General features: G+C 48.8%; 1 protein-coding gene across 13 annotated transcripts in view; it reads left to right on the forward strand.

Moving 5' to 3' along the window:
* Positions 1–27,188, forward strand: part of SIPA1L3 (signal induced proliferation associated 1 like 3) — a 237,324-nt gene that overhangs the window by 71,871 nt on the left and 138,265 nt on the right. For 12 of the 13 annotated variants that reach the window (XR_003427365.1, XR_003427367.1, XR_003427366.1 and 9 more), the window contains exon 2: positions 23,676–23,742. The gene's annotated coding sequence lies outside the window, so the exon portion shown is untranslated. Of the gene's footprint in view, positions 1–23,675; positions 23,799–27,188 lie in introns of all 13 variants that reach the window. The other variant, XM_027079390.1, reaches the window with a different exon arrangement.

A 27,188-nucleotide genomic window follows, 5' to 3' on the forward strand; every position in this document is an offset into this window, starting at 1 on the left:
TTTAGCTGCGACACACGGAATCTTCGTGGCCGCGTGCGAGATCTTTGTTGCAGCATGTGGAATCTTTTAGTTGCTTCACGTGGGCTTTTAGTTGTGGCATGCATGCGGGGTCCAGTTCCACGACTGGGGATGGAACCCAGGCCCCCTGCATTGGCAGTGAGGAGTCTTAACCACTGGACCACCAGGGAAGTCCCTAGGGTTTACTTTAAAGTACTTCAGGCGGAAGAAGAAGGGAAGAAAAGGAATGGATAGGGAGTAGATGAAGCTAATAGGGCAGACTTTTTGATAACTACTGAATCTTCATTTGAGTACATTGGGAGTTCATTGTACCTTTCTCTCTCTACTTTTTTAGAATGTTGACAAAATTGAGAAAACCAGCACCCCCAACACACACACACACACACACACACACACACACACACACACACATACACACAGAAAGCCTGAAGATTGGACAGTTGTGAAACATTACTGAGCCCCCGCTGTACACAGGCATTAAGAAGTACCCCGGGGCCCAGGTGGGTGTTGGAAAAATGACAGCCTTATAGCCCTCTGTTACCCCAGCCTTTCTCTGCATGGATCCCCTTTGAGGGGAGATCCTTTTGGCTCAGCACCTGGAAGGATAGTAGCTCTCAGACCCCAAGGCGCAACTTCTCATCTCCTTCCCTGATCCAGGCATTCAGGGACCTTTTCCTGAAATGGAGGTTTTCCCTTCCTAGCCTGGAGGGAAGACAAACTCTCTAGTGATTACCTCCTGGGAAAACCTCTCTTGGTTGTGCATCTGGTTTTGACTTGGGGTAAAGGGAGTCAGGAGCTGCTTTTCTCCAAAGATCTATGTGATGTTGGCAAAAACATAACTGGCTGATCCTCCACAGTGACTAAATATTGACTCTAGCCCTACTACGCCTCTGAACATGCAAGAGCAGTCCTTGCCCATCCCTGTCAAATAGCTGTGGTCCCTAGCCCTTTCTCCAGATTCACATGTAAATAGGTGGTAGGCTGTGAGTTTTCCAGGCTGTTCTCTATCCCATTGCGAGGTGAAGTTAGGGTGGGGCTTTCACAACCCATCTGGCACTGGGTGGGGTCTCAGTCAGTGGAGGGTGATCCACCCAGTAACTGACCCCTGGTCCCCTCCAGAAAGGTCATCTTTTAAGAATGTTACTTAGGCAGCTCAGCAGAGACCCACGTGTGCATGTGGTCAGCTGTAGCTTCCGGCTGTCTCACTTCTGCTGAATTTCAGCAATTTCTTATTTCCTTTGGGAAACAAAATGAGTCTGGAGAGAAGTATGAATAATCATGATGACAAACTTGGCAATAGGGACGTTGGGAACCTTGCCCTGAAGCTCATAGTCGGTGTCATTGTTACCAGGTTCTTGAGCAGTTGGACCAGGGGAAAGAGGGCACCTGGGGCCAGATGGCCTGGGTTCAAATCCCAGCACCACCACTTAACGGCCATGTGACCTCGGGAAAGTCGCTTAACCTCTCTGCCTCAGTTTCCTCATCTATAAAATGATAACAGTACCTGCCTTATAGGACTGTAAAGGTTAAATTAAATACTCTGTAAAATGTTTAAAATGGCATCTTCTAAAGTAGTTGCTCAGTTAATAGTGGTGGTGGCGATTATTGTATCCTACTGTTACGGTCATGCAGAGTTAGGATTGAGAACCACTGGTCTGTAATAGTGGTTCAGATGGAAACAGAAGTTGGAGGATCAGCAGAGGGGAGCATTCTTCCTTCCCGAGTCTGTAGTTTGGGGAAATAGACTTAATTTCGCCATTTAAAAATATTTTTCATTTGATGTTTAAAATCTAGAAAAGAACAGGTGAAAGACTTAAAGGGGAAAAATCTCTTCACTTCTCTGTACATGTACCACACACACCAGAAAAAAAAGACCAGGAGGAAATGAGCTAACGTCTTTACAGTGGTCGTTATTTGGTGGGGAGATTATGCATAACTTCATAGTCTTCTTTGCACAGTTATTTTCCAAGTTTTTTGTATGTATATGTAAGCATATACCACTTTCATAAGCAAGAAGAATATTTAAAAAGGTAAGGAATCATGTGAGCTCTGGCTTTTGGGGAAGTTGGGTGGAATTCTCCCAGAATGGAGCTGTCTGTTTAATGTTTTTTTGTTTGTTTGTTTTGTGGTATGCGGGCCTCTCACTGTTGTGGCCTCTCCTGTTGCGGAGCACAGGCTCTGGACGCGCAGGCCCAGCGGCCATGGCCCACATGCCCAGCTGCTCCGCGGCATGTGGGATCCTCCCGGACCGGCGCACGAACCCGTGTCCCCTGCATCGGCAGGCGGACTCTCAACCACTGCGCCACCAGGGAAGCCCCTGTTTAATGTTTGAGAAGCTTGTGTTCTAGCCTTCCTTGACGAGATGTCCTCCGGCCCTAGAAAATTTCTACTCAGAAAATTCTTGATATCAAAGCTAGTTCCTCAACATCCATCCCTCCAGCTGCCCAGCCTTGCTGTAGGTATTCACGCTGTCTCCCATTCTTCTCTTGAGATTAAAGAACTCCAGTTTTTTTGTGGCTCTGACCTTGAGGAGGAGGCTTATTTTTTAAACAGGCCTGACAGTAGTAAGTACCTCAGGCATGAGGTGTCGTGCATCTCAGCTCACTACCCTGTGGATACAGGTGCTTGCCTGTTAGCTGAAGTTATGAATAGCTATAAAATTGGAAACAAAGCAGTTGATTTATTTATTCACTGAACATTGAATTGGTACCTAGTTGAAGACTAGGTACCAGTGAGCAAGGCAGACACAGTCTGCCCCATCACAGAGGGGGAGGACGCAAGAAACACTTGGCTACACTGCTAAGCCCCAGGTTCGGAACATTCAGAAGAAGGATAAGACTTTTTGAGCCATAGAACAGAGACTTCCCAGAGGCTCTCCAAGTAAGTAAAGTTTAAGTAACATATTCCGGATGCAAATGGAAAAAATGGACTTGGTGTGTACATCTCTAGATAAGCTCGCTTCCGAATGTTTCCAGCTGTGGGCAGGGATCTCCAGATGGGCGTTGCTATGGAAGCATCTTCCAGTTCTCACTTCCTGACTGAGTTTATTTCCGACTTTCCTGTGCCCATGCCAGTTCCCAGCTGTAGATACAGACGTGGCAGGGTCCAGTCTTCCTGCTGCCTCATAGCTGTGCGGACAACGGATGTGGCTGGAAGCCAGCCAGGAGCCTCCTCCCGACTGAGTTAGTTGTGGAACCTGCCATGTCGTGGTTTCACTTGCATCCGGGCTCTTTCCTTTGTCCTCTCGTGGGACTGTGCCAGCATGTTCCAGCCTGTGTTTTGAAACTTTAGACGCCAGCTTGTATTTGATGGAGAAATGAGCTCATGAGGGCTTCCTCCGCCACCAGCTACAGGAGAAGTTGAGTCAAATCTCTTTCATTCAGATCCCCCACTGAGGCCAGATTTGCCACCCTCCTGACAGAAACTGGGCTGGCTGTTTGTTCTTTGGGACTGTTTGTGAATAAAGGACTTGATGACCTAAACAAAGGAATAGCAAACAAGATGGGGGAGGGCTGTAGCTAATTGCTTTCTGGGCTTGAGACCTTTCAGCTACCCTTCAATGCTTTAGAGTAATCATTGCTAACCTGTTGAGAATTTACAATGTGCTAGGTATTCTTTAAATCATATGTAATCCTCTTAACCCAATGAAGTGTTTATTATTATTGTCCCCATTTTACAGCTGGGTAAACTGTGGCAGGAGACAAGTTATGTTGTTGACCAAATTGCTGTATTGCTCTCTTAGAGCTCCTTAAGGCCTGCCATTTTAGCAGCTTAGGCAAAACAGGAGGATTTAACTAGAGGGTACTGGGATGGCCCAGAGAACCAAAGCAAGACCTGAGGAAGGACTGCGTACCAGTTACTTGGTTACAAGTAACAGAAACACCATCTCAAATGGGCATAAACCCTAGGGGAAAGGATTGACTCTCAACCAGAAAGCCCAGAGGTGGGGCAAGCTTCTGGGCTGGTTGGCCAGAGCTCAGGGCCATCACTAGTGACCCACTTTCTTTCTGTCCTTCCATTCTACCCTCTGCTGTCCTCGTCATCCTCAAACCTGGCTCCCTTGGAAGTAGCAGACTGGCTGCCAGCACTGGTCCAGGCTTTTGTCTTCTCATCCTTGGCCTGAGAGATAGAGAGGGTGTCTTGTCCTTCAGCCATAGTGCAAAGCTTCAGAGCTCCTACTTGTTGGACTAGCACAGGTTATGTGACCCTCCCTGAACCAATCCCTGTGGCAAAGGGGTGGGGCATACTACCAGGCTGGTTACTCCCACCCAAAACCACTCATGGGGAAGGGTGGCATGGGTGCTGGGAAGCAGCCGACCTGTGGATTGGAACCAGAACACAAATGCCACGAGCAGGATTCTCTTCCTTGTTACTGCCCTGACTCCTTGTCTGCCTTATTCATTCTTTCATATCCATAGTCTCTCTTTCTGCCTTTCCCTCTGCTGTGTGACGACCACCCACAGACTAAGCTGTACACCTTGCAGTACAGGCTCAAAGAGCCCAAAACAACCCAAGGAGAGGAAACTGTCTCCCTTTGGACTCATTAACCAGGGCCAGGGAAGGGGTTCTTGAGACAGGCCAGTTGAGATCAGGTGCTCTTTCTGGGCCAATCAGCTGTGGGCAGGGTTGGGGTCATTGTTCCCTCTGTCCAACCCCGCCCCCCCGCCCCCCTGCCCTGTACCTACTGTATCCTTTTCCCAGGACCTCTGGGCTGGGAGTCATTTAAGCAGGACCCCTGAGGATACCAGTTGGGCTGCACTTCCTGACTGACTGTAGTGACACTAAAACCTCATTTTATTCCCAAGCCCCTGGAGGATGAAGGGTGTCCCTTGTGTTTTCCACATTCCCAGAGCAGTTCTCTGCGGAAAGGCCAACTCTTCAACACAGCCCGGCAGGCCAAGCTTGCTACGGCCCCCGCTGGCTGCCGGCCGCTGGTCCCCAGCCTCATCCCGCAGCGCACTCATGGCCCTCCAGCCACCTGGCCATGCTTTCGGTTCCTTCAACGCATGGCATTTGTTCCCTATCCCTGGAGTCCTTCCTCTTCTCCCCTGTCTTGCTCCCCACACCCCACCCCCATTATGGCCTACCCGTGCCACTCCTCTTTTAGGTCTCCCCTGAGACATCTCTTCAGGGGGCCTGCCCTGACCGCACACCCCACTCTTCTGCCCTGAACTACTCAGCTTGCATATTCAGGGCCTTTCATCCTCTCGGTGATGTCAGCTCCATAAAGGCAGCGATCAGATCTGTTTGGTTAAAGGTGTAACCCCTTCCGTCAAAGATATGCCTTACTAAGTTTTGCTGAGGGAATGAATGAGGCCATAATAGTAACATAATTAACAGTAGCTGGCTTTTGAGTGGCTGCTTCCTAATAGGCACTGTACTAAGCTCTTTTACCTACAAAACCTTTAAATGGTTACTCCCATTTAACAAAATGTAATGATGATGACAGTCATTGATTGAGCCCTGTCAGCCATTGTCCCAAGTCCCTTACCTGTGTCATCTCATTGAATCCTGACAACAGCGCCCTGAGGCCAGTATTGCCATCATCCCAACTTCACAGTCAGGAAATGGTGCACAGTGACCTTGCCCTGATCACTCAGCTAGGAAGTGGCAAAGCTGGGATGCCAGCCCAGACTGTGTACCCGCTATCCAGTCTCCCTGCACTGATGGTGACACAGTCCTAGAGAGCTCTGGTCACTTGACCAAGACCACACAGGTAGGAGGTGGTAAGAGCCCACCGTTTACCCATCAGCCATTTTTGGTGGGATCGAGTCACACACCAGCGTGCTGTGTATATGTGTAAGGGAAAGACACACTTCTCCTGTGTGTGCCCTTGACTCACACACCATTGCAGCACTACTTCATTTCTGACACCAAACGGGTGGGGTTTCCACATCAAGCGACTAAGTCGATTCTGACACTCTCTATAGCATCAGACCCCACAGGCTACGGGCTCAGTCCTACAAGGTGTCCCCTCACCCCCAATCTCCTCACCTGTGCTTCTGACCCACCACCTGTACATCGGAGGTTCCCACAGCCGCCTCCTTTGGGTTCAGTTCATTTGCTTCAGCGGCTAGCCACAGAACTCGGGAAGACATTCACTTACTAGATTGCGGGTTTGTTAAAAAGGACGTAATTCAGGAACAGCCAGGAGAAGGTGCACAGGGCGAGTTATGGGAAGGGGCATGGAGCTTCCGGGCCCTCTCGAGGGTGCCACTCTCCCTGCACCTCCATGGGTCTGCCAGCACGGAAGCTCTCCCAACCTCATCCTTTCAGGTTTTTTCTGGAGGCTTCATTACAGAGACATGATTGATTATGGCAATTGAACTCAATCTCCAGTCCCTCTCCCGTCCTCACAGGTCGAGGGATGGGGCTGAAAGTTCCAACCCACTAATCCAGGTTGGTCCTCCTGGCAGCCAGGCACCACCCTGCATGCCCCTATCCTTAGGTTACCCTAGGGGCCTTTCCATTAATCAACCCCTTCACAAACTCTGGTGTGGTTGAAAGGGGCTTGTTCTGAATTAACAGGACACTCCTTTCACCTTTATCACTCTGAAGCTATTTTAGGAATTTAGGACAAAAGACCAAATAATGCAAAACAAAAGATTCCCTTTGCTCTTATCACTTAGGAAATTACCAGGGTTTTAGGAGCTCTGTGCCAGAAACAAAGACCAACAATATTTCTTACTATAAATCACAATACCACAATATGTATTTCTATACATTCTATGTGTGTATTCTATATATATTCAACATGGTGTATAATAGTAGAAATGCCGGTTTAAGTCATGCTGAGATAATAGTTTTCACTTCTCCGAAGGGCAGGAGCAACAGGTGAGATGCTGGCAGTAGTGTGGGGAAGCAGGCAGGCTTGTCCAGTGCTGGGGGTGAAAGCAGGACCGTCACTTTGGAGGGACTTGGGCAATGTCAGCACGGCCTTTGCACAACCCTCCCTTTGCCCCAGCACTCCCACTTTGAGGGATTTTTTTTTTTTTTTTTGCGGTACGTGAGCCTCTCACTGTTGTGGCCTCTCCCGTTGCAGAGCACAGGCTCCGGACGTGCAGGCTCAGCGGCCATGGCTCACGGGCCCAGCCGCTTCGTGGCATGTGGGATCTTCCTGGACCGGGGCACGAACCCGCGTCCCCTGCATCGGCAGGCGGACTCTCAACCACTGCGCCACCAGGGAAGCCCACTTTGAGGAATTTTTGCCTACAGATATTCCTGAGTGTGAGACGTGATGTGTGTCCAAGGTAGTTCATGACAGTACCGTTTGGCAGAGCAGAAGCTGGGAACTGTCCTACATGTCCAGCACTACGAGGGGACTGGATGAATCAGTGAGGCTCATCTGTACAGTGGAGCACCGTGCAGCTTTGCAGGGGGGTGGGGTCCTGATCGGAGCACCTTCTGTGTCTGTGGTTCACCGCCAAGTATGAAAAAGGGAAGGAAAAGGAACACCTTTTATAAGTAATCCTCAGTTGGGAAAGGCATATTGGAACCTGGGGGAAGAGTGTAGGTTTTATGAAGATTCCAATCCCAGGCAGCCCTAGAGCACGCATCACTATCAAACTAGATACCTTAGGTTTCCATAGCAGGGGCTGTGTTCTTGGCTCTATGCATGTGTGTATATTATACATACATACAGACAGCCATACCCAAGATTATGTGTATGTATGGCTATGTATGTACATATAATTTCACTACTTTATTCAGGTCTCGGCTTGAATGGCTGAGACGCTACCTCAGAGAGGCCTTCCTGAGCACCCCGTCTAAAACGGTCCCTGCTCTATTTTCCTTCGTAGCCCTTGTCACCTTCTGCTGTCATACGTTTGTTTGCTTCCTGCACCATCCTCCTGAGCTCTGAGGGCAGCGATCATCGTTTCATTCCTTGCTATATCTCAGCATTTAGAGCAGTGTCTGGCCCATAGTGGTTGCTTAATAAGTATGTGCTGAATGAATGTGAACGAGCCTGTAGTGAAAATTACCCCCATGGTAGATGCGGACCTGAGGCCCCCAGAGGCCTTGCCCTTCTTGCATGGAACAAGCTATGGACCCACTGCTCTTCTGACTGGGGGAAGAGGCAAGAAGTTGCCCTAGACTGCCGTGAAAGACACGGATGCAGGCCGGGGTCTCTTCAGGGGGGCAGGGGGACACTGCCTGTGAAGCACTGAAAAATGTGCCTATACTGTTCTCATTTGATGCCCACTTCCCGAGTCTTTAGGGACCGTCTCTCCTCTCTGGCTTGCATGATGCTTGTTCCAGGCAGTGATGCCATGGAGAATAGATAGAGGGACAGAGAAACTTCCGACCTGATGGCCTCTCTCCTCTGGAGGACCCTTCACTTCAGCCCTATGCTTGATATTATCAGAGTCCAGTCTGGCCAAGGGGTGTCGTCAGACTTATTATTTCTTCATTGTTTCAGTTATAACAGTTTTGCTGACATCTTTTAGGGCTCCCTCTGTGCCAGGCATTTTTCCAGTCCCTTGATCCCTGTTACCTCATTTAACCCTCCCAACAGGCCTGTTCAGGGGTGGAAATTACCCTCCCCCCACCTTTACTGGTAAGCAGGCTTGGACTCAGAAAGGTCTAGTAATGAGTAATGGGTCACCCAGCTGCTAAGAGCCAGAGCTGGGATTTGATGCTTGCTCTCGCTGACCACCATGAAGGCATTCTCACAGCCACGTGGCCTACTGCTTCCCCATCTGCTTTTGGGATTCTCCCAGTGGCCAGTGGAAGAGGATCTGATTTCCTACAGTGTGATATGGGTTGTTAATCATGTTGCAAAGCCCTGCTGGCCAGCATGAGGCCTTGATGGGCTGGAGGAAGTGGGTGGAGAGCCTTCTGCTTGTTTATTTCTCATAGACATTTGCCACACAAATGACCAAACTTCTGTTTCTCTTCGAGATTGGTTTCCATGTTGGGCAGGGGAGCGGGTTAGATAGCATCCAGAGGAACCCTGTTACCACCCAATCAGATCTGTCCCTCCTCTCCTGGGAACCCTCCATGGCTCCCTGTTACCCAGTGTAAAAGCCAAAGTTCTCACCGTCCCCAACCAGACCCCACGCGATCTGCCTCCATTACCTCCCACTCCTCTCCTCAGTTGCTCTGCTCCTTACATGGCACCAGGGTATGTGCCTGCCCCAGGACCCTTGCACTGGCTCTTCCTGCTACTAGGAAGGCTCTTCTCTCATACCCACGTGGTTCACTCCCTTACATCCTTCAAACCTTTGTTCATACATTGTCTTCTCAGGGAGGTCCCTATCTCCCTTCTCTGTTTTTCTCTATAGCACTTACCTAACATGTTATATCTTTTAGTTATTTTGTTTATTGTTCAGCTTCCCTACTAGAATTATCAGCTCCAGTGTCCTGTTCACCTGAATCCCTGGTGCCTAGCACAGTGCCTGGCACCAAATAGACACTCAGTAGACATTTCTTGAAAGAATGAATCGTTGGATCCTGTCATTATGGTGCTGGGTCGGGGGGCGGGTAGGGGATGGGAAGGGGGGTTGGTTTTGCTCATCAGGCCTCAGTGAGACTCTCCCATGTGCCAGGCTGCAGCTCTGGGTTCCAGACACCAAGGTGAATAAGCCCTGGTTCTGCAGGCAAATTTAAGCCGTGGAGGAAGGGTGCATCTGCTGAGGAGAGCCCAGATCCTGTGCCCATGGCCTGGCTGCAAGGAAGGCAGTAAGAGTCAGTTCCCAGCCTTCATAATATTTTACCTTGAGAGGCAAGCCCGTCCTCCTACAAAGGATCATAGGTAAGAAATTCCCAAATCATAGGAAAGATTACGGGCTGCCAAAATGTTTTAATTCTTTAAACTTTTTATTAAACTGTAATATACATCCAGAAAAAGACAAGGGCACATATTATTTCTACTCTGGTAGGAGTCACTCCTACCTTCCAAGCAAAACCGCTTTGAACTTCATGTAAATGCAGTCATACTTTATGTAGATGCTCCTTTGCGTCTGGCCTTTCTGTTCAACATTACATCTGTGAGATGTCCATGTCGTTGCAGGTAGTTAGCTTTCATGTCTACTCATTACTGTCTGCAGTCACAGGGAGACCTGACTGGCAGATCTGGAGAATAGCTAGGGCAAAATGTGCAAAGGCCCTGGGGTAGGAATAAGCTTAGAAGGCAAAAAAGGCCAGTGTGATGGGAGCATTTGGGTGAGGGATAAAGTAGAAGGGGACGAGCTCCTAGAGGTGTTGAAGAATTTTAAGCAGGAAGGCGATCTGATGTGATCCCTGTTTTATTTGATCCCTCTGTGTGTGGAGAGTAGAAGCTAGGAAGGCAAGAGTGGACTCAGGGAGACCAGTGGGGGATGTCATGGAGTTGTCCAGGTGAAAGATGGTGCTGGCAGCTTGGCCTACAAAGAAGGAGAAAGGAAATGGATTCAGGATCTATTTTGGAGGTAGTGGCAGCAGGACTTGCTCATAGACTTGTCACGGAGGATAAGGGAAGGAGAGACATAAAGGATTCCGTTGTGTGTCTGCATCGCACTTTGTTGGCCCTTCCCTGCTGATGCTCACTCAGGTCATCTCTCATTCTCCCTGCTCACAGAGGCCTCTCCAGCCAGCACTCATATGCACACATCCTTGATGAGCTGAGTCTCGAAGGATCAAGGGCAAGTGCGTAGTGCGTTCCAGGTAGTGGGAACCATTAGAACTAAGGCTGGGGCCTCCCCCACACCTGGCTCAGCTCGTGCCAGAGTGTAGGCTGCAGAACGGTAGCACACGGCCTCAATCCACCACCTGAATCGTGTGGACCCGCTGCTGATTTTGAGATGTTTTTTCATGCTCTCCCATCCCGCACCTTCCCCGAGTTGCTTTCTCCTCTGGCCACGTCCAGTCCCCTCCCCGCTGCAGGTTAGTCCAGAGCTCCAGCCAGCGTTGCTGCAGCAGGTGTGTTCAGTTGGCGTTGCTGCCGTGCTCGGGGGCCCTGCCTCTCTGCACTGGCTCAGCTTTGTCGTCCTGTTGCGTGAGCCACAGTGGGGCTTAAAAACAGTGGCCGGTGAGGCCTTTGGTTCTGGGCCGGCCCTGGAGGCTGACGGGCCTGTAGGAAGTGAACAAGAAGACCTCTTGTTTGTCTGAGCTGGATTCTTGTGTGTTCTTCATCCCCCCGTTCCCTCCTGTTTCTCATCCCTGGCCTTGTTCTTGAGAATACAGGGCCTACGGGCAGCAGCTGCTCCTGCCGGCCTCCCTTGCCCTTTCTCAGAGGCTTTGGGCGTTTGGGGGCTCTAGGCCCACTCAGCTCATGAGGCAGCTCAGCCAGCTGGAGTTTAAAACAGCGTGACCTGCAAGCACATGAGGAGAGAGCGCCCTGCTTCTGTTTTTGCCATTGGTTCCCTTGGGTCACTGAAGACCGGCTCCCACCCTGGCTTGGGTTTCTCTCTTGTGCTGTTGGGAGGTGCCAGCCAGGCTGACTTGTCAAAATTAATATCTCTGGCAGTTTGCTTTCTGCCTGCCCAAGGGTTGTAGAATTGGACGCATTGTGGCTATCGTGAGCTATCGTGAAATTTGACGTTTGAGCTTGCAGTAGGTCAAAAAAACAGGGGGTGGGGGGACAACCTTGAAGGAGAAAATATAGGGCATTAATGAGCTCAACTGAGTATTCTCCCAAGTTGCCGGAGGACATGTGACTCATCGCAACCTTTTTAGAAGACAGCCTAAAAAAGAAATCTTGTTTATTTTTGAATGAGCAGTCCATGCACGTGGTAAAGCAGTCAGATGACGCAAAAAACCATGTACAGTGAAAATTAAGTCTCCCTCCCCTGTCCACTGTCACCCAGTTACCCTCCCGTGAGGACACCCATTTCGTCTGTATTCTTCCAGAGATACTCAGTACCGAAACAAGCGCATATTATACATACAGTTCTATCCTTTGATCTTGGAAGCCATTCTCTAACGTAGCTATGTAATACTCCATGAGTAGCCTTTGATGCAGAACCACCACGCCTGAGAACCTACCCTACAGAAAAAAATGGCCCCAGTACAAAAGGTTATTTACCACAGCATTCTTTGCAGTGGCCAAACAAAAAACAAAGTGAAACCCTGGAAGTAAAATGAATGCCCATTTTTCAGGGAATGATTGGTAACATATGGTACCTCCACACTATGGAATATCAGCTGCTGAAGAGAGTGGGTAAGAGCACTACCAGTTGATTTGGAGGCGTTTCTGCGATGCGGCCGAGGGAAAGCAAGATTCCAAGAAGTCAATGTGATGTGGTCCTGATTATGTAAAATGCAGTGGCGAAAGTCTGTCAGTTGTGCTGGAGTGGTGGGTATAGTACTCATGCTCTTCTGCATCACACGGCCCAGCACTCTGTCTGGGAGACTTTGCAGTGTCCTCAGTTGTGGTCAAAACAAACTTCACATGTTGGACAACACTAGAGGCCCCCTTGGGAGGGTATCTGGCCCACAGGTGGAGAGCCCATGACGTCGGTGTTGGGAAAGGCTCCCCTGGACCTCTGTCAGCCTAGGAGGGGCTAATGTGGTGCGTAGTGAGAAGTCGCTTCTAACTGACTGTGACAGGCTATTTTGACCTACTTCCCAGGCATTTGGTGGAATGAAATAAGGACAGAGTTTGGTCAGCTGTGTGAAGCGTGCAGCGCCACCAAGTCTGCCCCTTGTGAGAATAAGGCAGAGGAATTACAGAAACGCTGAAGTCGAGGCATCAGGTCAGGTCCCGATGAAGCTGCACAGGGCAGGCGGCACCCACAGCCCACCACACAGAGCCACCCAGTGGGGTGCTTCTCACATCCCGCTCCTAAAACGGACGAGCCCTATTGCCGGGGAGAGTGGACCTGGAAGGAAGGTGTTGGGTGGACACACACCCACAGGACCACTGCGTCTCGCCACTCCTGGGGCTCTGTTTGCGCTGTGGTCTGTCATCGTGGTGGCCCTGGAGTTGTTCTCTGTGAAGCTCGGCTTCCCTTCCCCTTTCCTGCTCCTAGGCCCCGGATAAGGATGCATTCCTCCAGGGTTCTGGCGTTCCCCTCGGTATGGATGTGGCTGTCAGTGGGGTAGGGGCTCATGACCCCTTTGAGTCATAACTTGTCTCCTGCTGGGCTTCACTTGCAGTAGCTGTTCTCAGACTGAGGCTTCTCCCCTCGGCTAGACCACGTTTATTCACAGTGCTTTCTCCCCACTCTTGACCATGTTCCTTACCCTTTCACCACCACCGAAAAGAAAGAACACTTCCTATCTCTGGAGCAGCATCTCTTCCTCTGTTTCCTTTCCTACTGGTCATTCATCAGAAGTGAGAGCTCAGTTCTCACTGGCTAATCTATTTCTCTGCCCCCCTCAGAGAAGGAAGGACCTGGTTGTTAGTGACTCCAAGGCTTTACCTTGCCTCTGTGTGTGTGTGTGTGTGTGTGTGTGTGTGTGTGTGTGTATGTATGAATATTCTCAGGTTTCTGGTTTGGGTAGTTGATGGTGTCTAGTGGACCACTATCTACCCGTGGATGGGAGAGAAACAGGTACAATTAAGGATATTACATGGAGAGAGAGAATATATGTGTGTGTGTGTGTGTGTGTGTGTGTGCGCGCGCGCACACACACACACATGGAGAGAGAGAATTCATATCTTTATTGAAAATACAAAAATATGCCCTACAGAAAATTAGGCAGTGACTGGTCATTTATTGAAATTCATTTAACAGGCATTTGCTGATCTGCCCTTATTGTGCTGTGTACAATTTGAATCTGGCAGAAAACCACTTTGGGAAAACTCATAAGACCGTGTGAAGATCACTCTCGAATCTCCCTTTTCTGCCTCACCCCCGACGGCCAGTCCATCAGCAAGGCTTGTTTGTCCTTGACCTGAAACAGATCTTCACCAGCCTCCTCCTTTCCATTCTGTTGCCCTCCCCCGCCCCGCTCCCAGCCACCACCATCTCTCCTTGGGTGTCACAGCAGCCACTTCACTGATCTCCCTGCTTCTTTTCAAGCCCGACAGTCTCTGTGCAACAGCCAGAAGGGTCTTTCAAAAATGTCAGTCAGAACACATCATTCTCCTCCTCCCCGTCATACTTAGAATAAAGAGCATATGGCCGACTGTGGCTCACACAGCCCGCGAGCTTCTGCCACATCTCCTAGCACCCCTCCCTCCCTCTCCACAGCAATCTAGGCAAGAGGGCCTCCTATGAGTTTCTTTAACAGATTTCCTCCATCCTCCTCCATCTCCTGGAATATTCTGTTTGTTTGTTTTTTTTTTTTTTAACTTTCATTAGAGACTTTATTACCAATCCAGTAATTCGGTCTGGGTAGCCCTTTGAGTGTCTTTTAATTGCGAAATAATTCACATACCATAAAATTCACCCTTTTAAAGTCTACATTTCAGTGGTTTTTAGTGTTTTCATAAGATTGTGCAGCCATCACCAGTATCTAATTCCGGTACATTTTCATCAACCCAGAAAGACACAGTGTACCCACTAGCAGTTACTCTCCTTCTGTGTCCCCCTCCTCCAGCCCCTGGCAACCACTACTCTACTTTCTGTCTCTCTGGATTTGCCTATTCTAGACATTTAATATAAGTGGAATCCTATAATATGTGGTCTTCTGTGACTGGCCTCTTTCACTCAGCATGATGTTTTCAGTGTTCATCCATGTTGTACACAAATCAGTACTTCATTCTTTTTATAGCTGAACAATATTCCACTGTATGAATGTGCTGTGTGTTGTTTATCCATTCTCCATTTGATGGCCATTCTGGGATATTCTTACTTCCATTCTCCACATGGCTTCCTTCTCCTTTCTCTTCAGTTCTGTGTTGAAACTCACTCTGGTTTCCTACATAGTATTTCTTACCGTTTGTACTTATGAATATATTTGTTTCCCTGTTTGTTTATCTTCTGTCCCCTGTTCTGGACTGTGCATTTTGTAAGGGCGTGGACTCTATCTGCTTTTGTTCACTGTGTCTACCACCCTGCCTTGCACAGTGCCCAGCGCAGGGTACTGCTTAATAGTTGCTGGATGAATGACTCAGTGTATCTCATCTTGTTCTCATTTTACCTCCTCCTAAGGCAAAATGATTGTAACCCTGTTCTGTGGGAAATTCCATATCTAGCTTTCTACTTGCTGTATCTAGCTCTCTACTTTAAATAGTGGCAGGTTGCTGGAAGGATTTCTGCGGTGTAAAACACTGCTCCGTTGGTCATCTGCTGTGTAAGTCCACGGTATCATTTGAAAGTGCATGTGGCTGCCAGTAGGAGAGATCAGAAGTAACAATGGTGTAAACTCAATGGAAGGTGGTTTCTCTTGTGAGTAAAATGTCCTGAGATCTGCAGTCTGGGGCTGGGCTGGCAGCTCCACAGTCCTCAGGTAAAGCAAGATCCTTCTGTCTTTCTGCTTAACCATTGCTAGCACGAAGCTTTCAACCTTAAGGTGGCTTCATGGTCCACTGTGACTGCCGGAGTCCAGCCAGTGAGTCTGTAGTCCAGGTGGGAATCGGGGTAGGGAACGGGTACAAAAGTGTAGTCCAGCTCTTTGTTCTTGGTGAGGAATTTTCCTTGAAGTCCCACAACAATGTCTGCCTACCTCTTGTTGACCATCCCTAGCTGCAGGGGAGTTTGGGAGATGTAGTCTTAGCTAAGCATCCCGAGAAGAAGGGGGAGAATGGCTACTGGCTGGGCAGCTAGCACCAGCAGGTCTGTTTCCTGCCCCTGGTACCCTGGGCCATGGCAGCCAGCTTCTGCCCATTGGCCTGGGCCTTCAAGCCTCCTCCTTCCCCAAGTGGCCAGAATCAGAGCAGTGACTGTTTCTGTCAGGCTGACCAGAGGGTGAGGTTTTGAAGCCCCTCAAGGGCCTTCAGTCAAAAAAACTGACCATGTCGCCAGCAATAAGAATGATGGTAGCTCACCTTTGTTGAACCCTTACTACATGCTAAATCCTGCTCTAAACATTTTTCATGGAGTCATTTACTTCATCCTCATCTCCATTTTACAGATGAGGAAACTGAGGCACAGAGAGGTTAAGTAACCCTAGACATTCTCGCTGTTAATAATGTTGTTTTTGTTCATTCTTCCCTTTCAATATATATAATGAATAAGAGGATTAAAAATAAAGCCTGACCTATTTTGGTAGATTGACCAGCGTTCTGTCTCCCATCTGATGAGCTGAGGTCTAGAGAGTGCTTTGTGGAAAAGCACTCGGCAGTTGAAGCCACACTGACAGACTGGTTTTATAGGAGTGCAGGAAGGGGCTTAACTCTTGGCACATCCAGCAAATGCCTGGTGACAGGAGGAAAAAGGATCCACAAGCTATGCAGGATTTCCCCAGCCCCTGAGCCTGCGGCTAGCAGACCGCAAAGCAGTTGTGCCAGTGGGCTGGGCTTGGCCTTTAAAGTCATGGTCTACCTGACTGCTCTTAGAGGTCTGTGGGGTGAAAGAAGGCTGTCTCCATTTCAGGTCCTCTGAGAATTAATTCAGGCACCAAGTCATCTTTCTGGATGCCTCTGATCAGCCATGCTTGGTGGAAATTTTTGATTCCCAAAGTTGACCTCTGAGTTGAGTCTTTTCGAGACACCTTCAGGTCCCTGTTAGCGGCTGTTTGCAGACTCTCTGGGGTGATGGCACAGCACGTGGCTGCTGGAGTCTGGATGTAGCAGGTGTTTCGGTTAGGAGTGCATTTGGCTGCAAGTATCAGACTACACAGGTGGCATTGTCACTTTAACACATTGGAGGTTGTTTGTGTCTTATAGCATCTGGAGGGAGATAATGTGGCTCAATGGCTTGGCAGAGTGAATGCCAGTGCTGCTCTGACTCTCTTGCCCCCTCATGGCCACAAGACGGCTGCTGCACCCCCCTTCCCCAGTGGGCCGGGGGACCCTGAGAGTTCAGCCCTTCTATTCTGAGTAGTGTTCTGGGGACAAGAGGGACGCTCTCAAATCCTGGTGTCATGTCCACATTCCAAGCTGGAAAAAGGCAGACTGACGAAGAGGCAGAGGACTGTGTGGATGAGTCTGACCCTCTTTGTGAAGAGAACAAACACTTTCCCAGATTCCCTGAATGAGAAACCTCCGCTTACCCCAATGTGAAGATATGCTTCTGCATTGTCTAGATACACTCGTATTTTCCTTTTGCATTTAGGTCTTGGATCCATCTGAAAACAATGTCTGAATGTAGAATGAGATGGGGCTCAAGGCTGAGCCTTTCTTCTTAACTCTGTGTTTGGGAAGTGGCATTGTTGGTAGTTCCGGAGCCAGACGCACTGAGTTCGAATCCTTCCTGGCTGTGCCACCTGCTTGGCTGTGGGATCTTGGGTAGGCTGCCCCACTCTGTGCAGCAGTTTTCTGGTCTGTTAAAATGGGGAATGCTGGTAGACCCGACTCCACAGGGTTGTTATGATGGTTTAAATGAGTTGCTAGTTAACTTGAAAACAGTGCCTGGCATGTAGCAAAATCAAAGCAAAAACCTCGTGCTTCAAGCCAGAATGAGAATTTGCAAGGCCACGTGGGTCTGGGAATCCCAGACCCCAGTCAGCTGGGAAGGCGAAGCATGTCACTGAGGTCACCATCTCTTTCTCTTGACAAGAAATTTTCAAACTGTTACGAAGATGTCTGTTCCAGTGTACACTCGCACCTGCAGTGACTTCTCCTTATTCCATAACTTCAGTACGTTTGGCGGTGTCAGACTCTGATGTTTTGGCCAATCTGCTGTGCATGAGATGGTCATGCATTGATGCTTTTCCTGAGCAGTTTCTCTGCAGGGGTCTGTCGTGTGCCACTGTACCGCAGAGTTACTTGGGCTGGGCTGGAGGCAGGGCAGCCATTAGACCCTCCGGCACAGTGAAGTCCTCAGAGCCCCGTGTTCAGAGCCCATTACCATGATGCTTCCCTTGTGGGAGGGGAGGGGCTGGGGAGAGGACAGAAGGTGGGGATGTAAGACCCTCGTAGTCAGCAATACAGCCTTAGTCACATTTGTGGACTGAATCAATCAGTGAAAGAACCAGTGCTGAATCGTTAGTGTATGTTATTAATAGAATATAGGTCATAAGAGAAAACATGATTAATTACAAGGTGATCCCAGCAGCTGTCATACAGGATAGTGATTGAGGGCTTAGATTTTCCCAAGGCAAAGTCCTCTCTTCGCAAAGCAGCGTTTCTTTGTTGGCAGGTGGGTAGAGGCAGTTAAATGAATGGAGATTTTCCTAAGTCACTATTTCAAAGACAGGATGGGGATGGGTATAATGGGAATCTTCTCTAAATGAAGGACGACTGAACCACTTTATTAGTAGGGGAGTAGGTCCCCGATGCCGCAATGTGAATCTCTGGTAAAGTCTAAAAAGGAGAATGCAACTTGTAGCAGAAGGCCCCTGTGGGCTTGCTTCTCCTTCAGCTCAAATCTGAATGCCTAGATCAGCCACTTAGACACCTGGCCGCCCCCATCACCGCTTGGTCAGGAGGGGTGCATGTGGCCAGGCCCTCTTAGAGGTTGGGCGCCTAGGGGGTGTGTCCTGTTCCGAGACAAAGCAGAAGAGAAAGCTGCCGTCTCTGGGAGCAGGGAGAGAAAAGAGCTAGTAGCTCTGGTCCCAGTCTTTGGGCTATTAATTCTGTGCACTGGAAAAGCGGGTGCCAGCAACAGTCACAGGCTCTGACCAGTCAGATTAGCCACCCCTTCTTCCTTCCTTGGTCTTCGTGGTGAGGTGCGAATGGATGGTCTTTTCCATGTGAGTTGAGATGAAATACGAGGGAAGGAGTGCAGGAACAGGAAGGCCCAGGTGCATGGGCTGAGTCTGCCTTGGGGTCAGGAGAGCAGCGCCCTGGCTGGCTGGCTGGCCCTGCAGAAGCACCTCGCCCAGAGCCATGGCATGCAATAATGCCGGCTTCACAGGATTTCAGCAAGGCTGGAAACCAAGGTCATTAACATGTAAATACTTCGAAATGGGATATAAGCGATTGGTTTTCAGGATGTTGTTTGTGGAGTAATGGAACTTTTGTCAGACACTTCCCTGAAAGCCCATTTTTAAAAACAGAAAAAAGTGGAGCTGCTGTAGGTGAATGGGGGTGCAGAGGCCTGGAGCCTCGCCCGCTACCCCCCTTACCCTCTGCTGTCTCCCCAAGGACCATACTCAGGGGAGTTCAAGGTGAAACCTCCTGGGACTCTAGGGAGGCCTGGCTCTGCCTCCAGCTGGCCCTGGGCCCCAAGCAAGTCATCTCAGCATTCTGAACCTCAGTTTTCTTATCTGTCAAGTGGGCAGATCAGACTAGATTGGAAGAGTTCTTCACCCAGTTCCTATGAACAGAGGCTTCAGAGATCTTTGACATCCTTGAAATAGTTGTGTGTGTGTGTGTGTGTGTGTGTGTGTGTGTGTGTTTCCTGGAGAGACATGCCATAGTTTTGTTTTGTCAGCCCCTCACAAGGATTGTATTCACTGGAACATGAAGGAGCGCTGTATTGATTTCTGAGGTCCCTTCCAGTTCTATCAGTCAGTTATTTCTGTTGTAAATGACAGAATCTCCCCAACTCAAACTGTCTTAAACTGCAAAGGGAAGTTAATGGCTCTGGGACCTGAAATCTCAGAGCTAGCCTGACTGGAGTCTGCACTCAGGTATTCTTGTCAGGAATACACCCTTCCCCACTGCTGGATTCTGCTTCTTTCACCTTTGACTTTATTCTTAGGTGTCCATCCCCTCCCTCAGGTGGCAAAGAAGCCTTCAATAGCCCCTGCCTTACACCCGTTTCTTTCCCCCAGTAATCCAGCAAAATTTCCAGGGCCAACTCTGATTGGCCTTGCTTGGATCATGTGTCTCTCCCAGAGCCAATCACTGCGGCTGAGGGGAGGAACCATCAGGCTACGAGTCAAGGCCGGACCTGCTCTCACTCCCAGGTTCTCTCATCTTGGCTTCTACTTCTTGGTATACACCTGGGAAGCGAGGTGTGCAGCCCTGTGACTGTGACTTATGTGACAGATGAGCGAGGGCTGTTGCTCTGGTAGGTGCTGGAGCTGCTGAAGCAATTCCAAGGGCATCTTCCCTTCCCAGGTGGTGTAAGAGGGGCTCTGGGATGTCTGGGGTCCTGGCTGAATTCCTGGCGCTGTAGCCTGCCTTTGCTGCCATTTCTACAACCCTTCAGCATCTGCTGCGGCCCCTCCTGTGTATCAGGGACCTCAAACTGATGGACATCACAGCTTCCTCCACTTGACAGGGAGTAGATTCTCAGCTCAGAGGGACGTGGCAGCACTGCACGTCACTGCTAATGTGCCTTTAAAGAGCCATGAACATCACTCTAGAGAAAGAAAGGGGGGAAAATGAGTGGCAGAAAAGCAATTTCTGATGCAATTTAAAAGGCAGTGATTACAATTTTACAGGAGCTTTATTGCAGGGGCTTTCTGATCATCCCAGGAATTTTTTTAATGGGAAGTCTGGTGATAAAGGAAAATGTTCTGGGTACTTCTGGTTCCCTCCTGGCCTGCCAAGCATCTTGAAAATCAAAATTGTTAGTGTTTCATAGACCAGCTTTAGGGATTGCAACTACCCAAGATGCTGTTTCTGATCTTTCAAAGGGTGTGTGTTTTTCTGTATTTGCTGATTCAATGTATAGTAACTGTTTCTAATTTTATTTTATGCTTTCCTAAGTGGCTTGGTCGTAAGCTCTGGGAATTGTCAAGAACCGTACTCACTTCTTCCCTTCTATGTTAGTTGAGAGTCATTCGGTTGCGTGAACAAATAGACATTCAGGTCAGCCTGCATAAGTATAAAAGGAAATGTTTGAACTCACAGCCTGGAACATTCTATGTGTAATGGCTTCAGGGCTGCCAGGACCCTGTTTTCTTCCATCTCTTGGCTGCAGTCCGTTGTTGGTTTTATGGTCAGATAGGCTCTGAGGCAGCTCCACATATATATGCAACCAATTTAGCAGCCCCAGAGATTTCCCCGTAATCCCAGCACATGTCCTGAGACTGTTTAGTGGACCTAATCAGCCCGGCTTTGGTTCCAGGGCCACCCTGAGCCATGTCTGAGGCTGGGGACGGGGAAGAGGAGATGCGGTGGCTTTATTGGCCAGGCCTGGGTTTTGTGACACCACTCTCTCCCCTACCAACCCATGGATTGGCTCATTCCCACAGGAATTCCATGGGCTGAGTGAGAAAGATGAGGTTCGGAGGGCCGACCTGGAAAGGGAAATGGATGCAGGATGAACCAAAACCACCAATGCTCAGGACCCCTTCCCATACGAAACTCACGAGGATCTGAATCTGCCACACACCCCCTAGTTGTTACGTTCCCTGGGCACATGCTCCACCTTTACCCTGTCTCAGGCTAGCATAGGGGTTCTTAATCTCAGGTCCACGGACCCTTGAAGGGTCCTTGGATGGAATTTAGAGGATTGTGAAGTTGACTGGGGAAAAAATTACATCTTTATTTTCTCTACTATCTAACTAAAATTTAGCATTTCCATTCCTTCTGAACAAGGGCCAAAAACCACGTTGTATCAGCAACGCCTGTGACTTTGTCGCTGCTAGAGATCAAAACGTTTTCCATGGGCTTCCCTGGTGGAGTAGTGGTTGAGAGTCCTCCTGCCGATGCAGGGGACACGGGTTCGTGCCCTGGTCCGGGAAGATCGCACATGCCATGGAGTGGCTGGACCCGTGAGTCATGGCCGCTGGACCTGCGCGTCTGGAGCCTGTGCTCCGCAACGGAAGAGGCCACAACAGTGAGAGGCCCACGTACCGCAAAAAAAACAAAAAACAAAAAACCAACGTTTTCCATGTCACATTACAGTTGTTGTAGATATTACAAGGTACTGTTTACACTCATCTCTTTCTAAATTACTGTAGTTATTGGACCCACCACTAAGATCTCATAATTTAAAGCATTCACAAAGAAGCACAAATATTACTGTATCTCAGGTTAGGTTTTGTTTTACAGATATTTTCTTTCTTTTTTTTTTTGTTTGTTTGTTTTTGCAATACGCAGACCTCGCACTGTTGTGGCCTCTCCCGTTGTGGAGCACAGGCTCTGGACGCGCAGGCTCAGCGGCCATGGCTCACGGGCCCAGCCGCTCCGTGGCATGTGGGATTTTCCCGGACCGGGGCACGAACCTGTGTCCCCTGCATCGGCAGACGGACTCTCAACCACTGTGCCACCAGGGAAGCCCTGTTTTACAGATATTTTGATATCTGAATATAATCGATTTCCCTTGTAATCTTGTGTATTGTATTTTGCACATTTGAACACATGATTCTGAGAAGGAGCCCAAACCCTTCTTCACTAGGCTGTCAACAAGGGTCCCTGGCCTGAGAAAGGTAAAGAACCCCTTTTGGCTTCTCCAGAACCCCTAAGGGCAAGATTATTGAAGCTATCCTGATTCCTGGACTCTGGAAAGTAGGCCAGCTGCTTGCTAGGTTTCCTTCCTCTGAGGTCCCCTGGAGAAGCTGGCTGGCATTTGAGGTCGGCCTTGGCATGTGGACGGCATGTGGACATGGCAGCATTGGGGAAGGATGGGGAGAGGCCTTGCCAGCCTGCAGTTAGCCCTGTCTTCATTGACCGCCATGACCACGTGACCTGGCCAGGTGGTCAGGAACAGGCACTGGAGGCAGGTTGCCTGGGTTCATTCCACCTGCAGCGTACTTTTGACTGGCTGGGCAGCCTCTAGGGTTACTGGGGGAGCGAAATGAGTCGGCACGTTCTGCTAGGATGGAGCCTGGCACATAGGGAGTGAGAGTCATTGTTTAGCGTATAGGAAGGTTCTAGGTTGTCCTCTCAGATCTCATCTCCCTGGCTTAGTAAGTGCCTGGCCTAAACCAAAATGTGATGGTGAGCAATGCAGACAGTAGTTTCTTGGCCTGGAGACATTCATTCATCCATGAAATACCCACTCAAATATGCACAACCATACTCAATATTCAAAAACAGAAATTAATAATACAAAGTTACTGGGACTTCCCTGGTGGCGCAGTGGTTGAGAGTCCGCCTGCCGATGCAGGGGACGCGGGTTCGTGCCCCGGTCCGGGAAGATCCCACATGCCGCGGAGCGGCTGGGCCCATGAGCCATGGCTGCTGGGCCTGCGCGTCCGGAGCCTGTGCTCCGCAACAGGAGAGGCCACAACAATGAGAGGCCCGCGTACCACCAAAAAAAAATAATAATAATACAAAGTTACAAGCCAGTGCTTTTTCTCTGCCACTCCTCTGCTCACAGTTGTCTGAGGCAGTGTCTTTATAATGGGCTTCCATCTGCCCCGTCACCTCCCTGCCCTCATGTCCTTCTCTCTCTCTCTCTCTCTCTCCACAACCCCCGCCCCCTCCCCACTGCCCTCCTGCCTCAGGTCCTGTGCAGTGGCCGTCCCTGTGCCTGGAAGGCTCTTTCCCAGATAGTCACCCAATTCGTGGTCTCCTGTCTTCAGGTCTCTGTCCTCAGGCCTCCTCTGACCTCCCTGTGAAGCAGTAGCCCGTTGCTCTCCTCAGCCTACTTAGTCTCCATCAAGGTGCCGCCGCTCCCTGGCTGAGGATTGCGTTTGTTCAGTGTCTCCCTCCCCTGTTGGAGTGTCTGCCCCCTGAGGACAGCGACTTTGTCTTGGTCACGGGTGTACCCTCGGTGCCTGGCACGCAGCAGGCGTTCAATAAATATTTGTTGAGGGAGTGACTTCGTGAATGACAGGTGGATACTACAGCAGGAAGGCTCATGCTGGCCAAAGATGTAACCTCGTTTTTTTTCTCTCCGCAGATGCACAGTCTTTGACCTCGGCCCTCCTGGGACCCTCAAGGAGCACTAGTATCCAGAACATACTAAGGTTGAGTACTGAGATTCGTGTGACTTTCATTTGCTTAAGTTTTACGGCTCATACATGTAAGCCTCTTTATTATTTAAAAAAATTTTTGTTTGAAAGAGTGCCAAGGGAAAGATGTGTGACTCCTTCCCTGTCCCTCCCAACACCCACAGTCTGACATCTTCCCTCCGAGGTCATTGCAGTCAGTAGTTGGGTGGGTGTCTGGCTGGACCTTTCTTCCTGCTCGTGAACATTCCTCCTTATCCAAATACACCCTCATTATTTTAATTTCTTACATAGAGAAAAAAGAAGCCGTGCTGGATGACGCTTCTGCAGCATGTTTCCCACTGTCCCCAGTGGTAGTGTATCTTGAAGATCTTCGTTCATAGCATCCATCAGTGTATCACAGTCTTTTTTTTTTAACTTTTCAATTTCCATTTTAAATTTTACACAGAGTGAAATTCACTTTTTGGTCTATGGTTCTTTGAGTTTAGGCAAATGCATGCCGTTGTGTGACTGCCACCACAGTTAAGATACAGAATGGCCCCATCACCCCATGTGTGGATGCGCTGTTTATCTGTAGGCTGAAAGTATAGTGTAGGTAGTTACACGAAATTAAACTATGTACACATGATAAGTACTTACCTGTAATATAAAGATTTTGAATGTGTTATAATTAGGTTTCTGGGTTTCTTGCTAGTGAGCACCCTCTTTGGTTTCTTTGGCCCCGACCAAGTAAAGAAAGGGGCCTCAGGTGTGGGGCAGTCCAGGTGGTAGTGGGGCATTCCTAAACGAGGATGTCAACCCTTGTTGGCAGGATGCCACAAGGGGCTTGGGAGAGGGGGTGCTGTCTGATCCTTGAATCACCAAGAGACCCCAGTAGCGTGGCAAGTGGGAGAACAGAAGATTCTGGCGTCCAGGCTCTGGACGCAGATAGTGGTGTTGGCTGAGTTGCAGGGACCAGTCAGTCGAGTTTGGGAACTTAGTGCATCTAGACAGGGGGACTTCCCCAGCGGTCCAGTGGTTAGGACTCTGCACTCTCACTGCCGAGGGCCTGGGTTCGATCCCTGGTCGGGGAACTAAGATCCCGTAAGCCGTGTGGCGTGGCCAAAACCAAAAGTTAAAAAAAAAAATCTAGACAGTATCCTCTCCCTTGGCTGTTTCTTAGGTCCCTTCATGTTCCTTCATCCTGGCCTAAGGCTCTGCCCGGGTACCTGGAGCTTGTTTGTGGGACAGTCTCTTGGGGCCAGATTTCCATTAAGGGATGTTTCTTGGCACAATTCTGGTTTTTTTAAACATCTTTATTGGAGTATAATTGCTTTACAATGGTGTGTTAGTTTCTGCTTTATAACAAAGTGAGTCAGCTATACATATACATATATCCCCATATCTCCCCCCTCTTGCGTCTCCCTCCCACCCTCCCTATCCCACCCCTCTAGGTGGTCACAAAGCACCGAGCTGATCTCCCTGTGCTATGCGGCTGCTTCCCACTAGCTATTTTACATTTGGTAGTGTATATATGTCCATGCCACTCTCTCACTTCATCCCAGCTTACCCTTCCCCCTTCCCGTGTCCTCAAGTCCATTCTCTACGTCTGCATCTTTATTACTGTCCTGCCCCTAGGTTCTTCAGAACCTTTTTTTTTTTAAGATTCCATATATATGTGTTAGCATACGGTATTTCTGACTTCACTCTGTATGACAGTCTCTAGGTCCATCCACCTCACTACAAATAACTCAATTTCGTTTCTTTTTATGGCTGAGTAATATTCCATTGTATATATGTGCCACATCTTCTTTATCCATTCATCTGTTGATGGACACTTAGGTTGCTTTCATGTCCTGGCTATTGTAAATAGAGCTGCAGTGAACATTCTGGTACATGACTCTTTTTGAATTATCGTTTTCTCAGGGTATATGCCCAGCAGTGGGATTGCTGGGTCATATGGTAGTTCTATTTTTGGTATTTTAAGGAACCTCCATACTGTTCTCCATAGTGGCTGTATCAATTTACATTCCCACCAACAGTGCAAGAGGGTTCCCTTTTCTCCACACCCTCTCCAGCATTTATTGTTTGTAGACTTTTTGATGATGGCCATACAATTCTGTATTAACTTTTTTATTTTAAAGGAATTTTAGACTTAAAAAAAGTGACAAAAATAGTACAGAGAGTTCACATTATCTACCCTTCACCCAGCATCCCCAAATGCTACCATCTTATACAATTGTAGCACAACTATTAAAACTAGGAAATGACCACTGGTCTAGTACTATGAACTAAGTTATAGACTTCAGTCATATTTCAACTAGTTTTTCTACGATGTCCTTTCTCTTTTCCAAGACCCTATCCAGGATCCTTACTGCATTTAGTTGTCATGTCTCTTTAATCCTCCTCCAGTCCGCATCGGTTCCTCAGTCTTTCCTTGTCTTTTATGACCGTGACACTCTGGAAGAGAGCTGTCCTGCTATTTTGTGGATTGTCTCAGTTTGGCTTTGTCTGATGTTTCCTCATGACAGGGCTGAGCTTATGCATTATTTGGCAGAGGTGAGGGGCCCGCCTCGGTGCACGGCACCAGCGGGTCCACGTGTCTCATCACTGGTGCTGTTAACCTGGATCACTTCATCCAGGTGCTGTCTGCTGGGTTACTCCACTGCCCAGTGTCTGCTGGGTTACTCCAGCAGGTGCTGTCTGCTGGGTTACTCCACTGCCCAGTAACTGGTTTTTCCCTTTGCAATTGATAGTTATCTCGGGGGAGGTGCTCTGAGACTACACTTGTTTCTCCTTGAACTTGCACGTGCTCATTTTGGCATGCATTGGTAGGGTGAATCTTGCCTGCAACAGTTATCACTGTGGTATCTCCCTAATGGTGAATTTTGTACATCCCTCATTTCTTCTACATTTATGAATTGTCCACATAATTGGTTCTGTTAAGGGAGACCTGTCCCTTCTCCCTCATTTATTTCAGTTATTCGGTTATTAGCATATATCTGTGTGGCGTCATAGATACTCATTTTAATCTAGCTCGTCCCTTTTTAATGCGATAAAAGGTTCCAGTTTCTGAGTGAATTCCTAGTATTGCCTCTTAAACCACAGGAGGACCGGCGTCATTCCTACATGGTAACGAGCGCCTTAGGGACTGGAAAGCAGGAGACAGGGTTTCATTTGTTCCTTCATTCATTTCTTTCCTTCACTCAACAAAGGCCTCTGAGCACCTACTGTTATGGTCCAGGCGCTGGGGATTCAGGAATGAACAAAACAAACACAATCCTTTCCCTACAGGAACTGACATCCTACTGGAGGATAAAACAATAAGCAGACAAACGAGTAAATGTGGGGATAAGTACTACAAGGATCAGTAAAGCAGGAAAGAGGACTGACTGGGAGCAACAGTGATTTTATTTTATTTTAATTTTTATTTTTTTTGGCCACACCGTGCGGCATGTGGGATCTTAGTTCCCCAACCAGGGATC

The sequence above is a fragment of the Aethalodelphis obliquidens genome, unplaced genomic scaffold (assembly GCF_003676395.1).
Source record: "Aethalodelphis obliquidens isolate GAN/ISIS:26980383/991018 unplaced genomic scaffold, ASM367639v1 scaffold43, whole genome shotgun sequence".
NCBI lineage: Eukaryota > Metazoa > Chordata > Mammalia > Artiodactyla > Delphinidae > Aethalodelphis > Aethalodelphis obliquidens.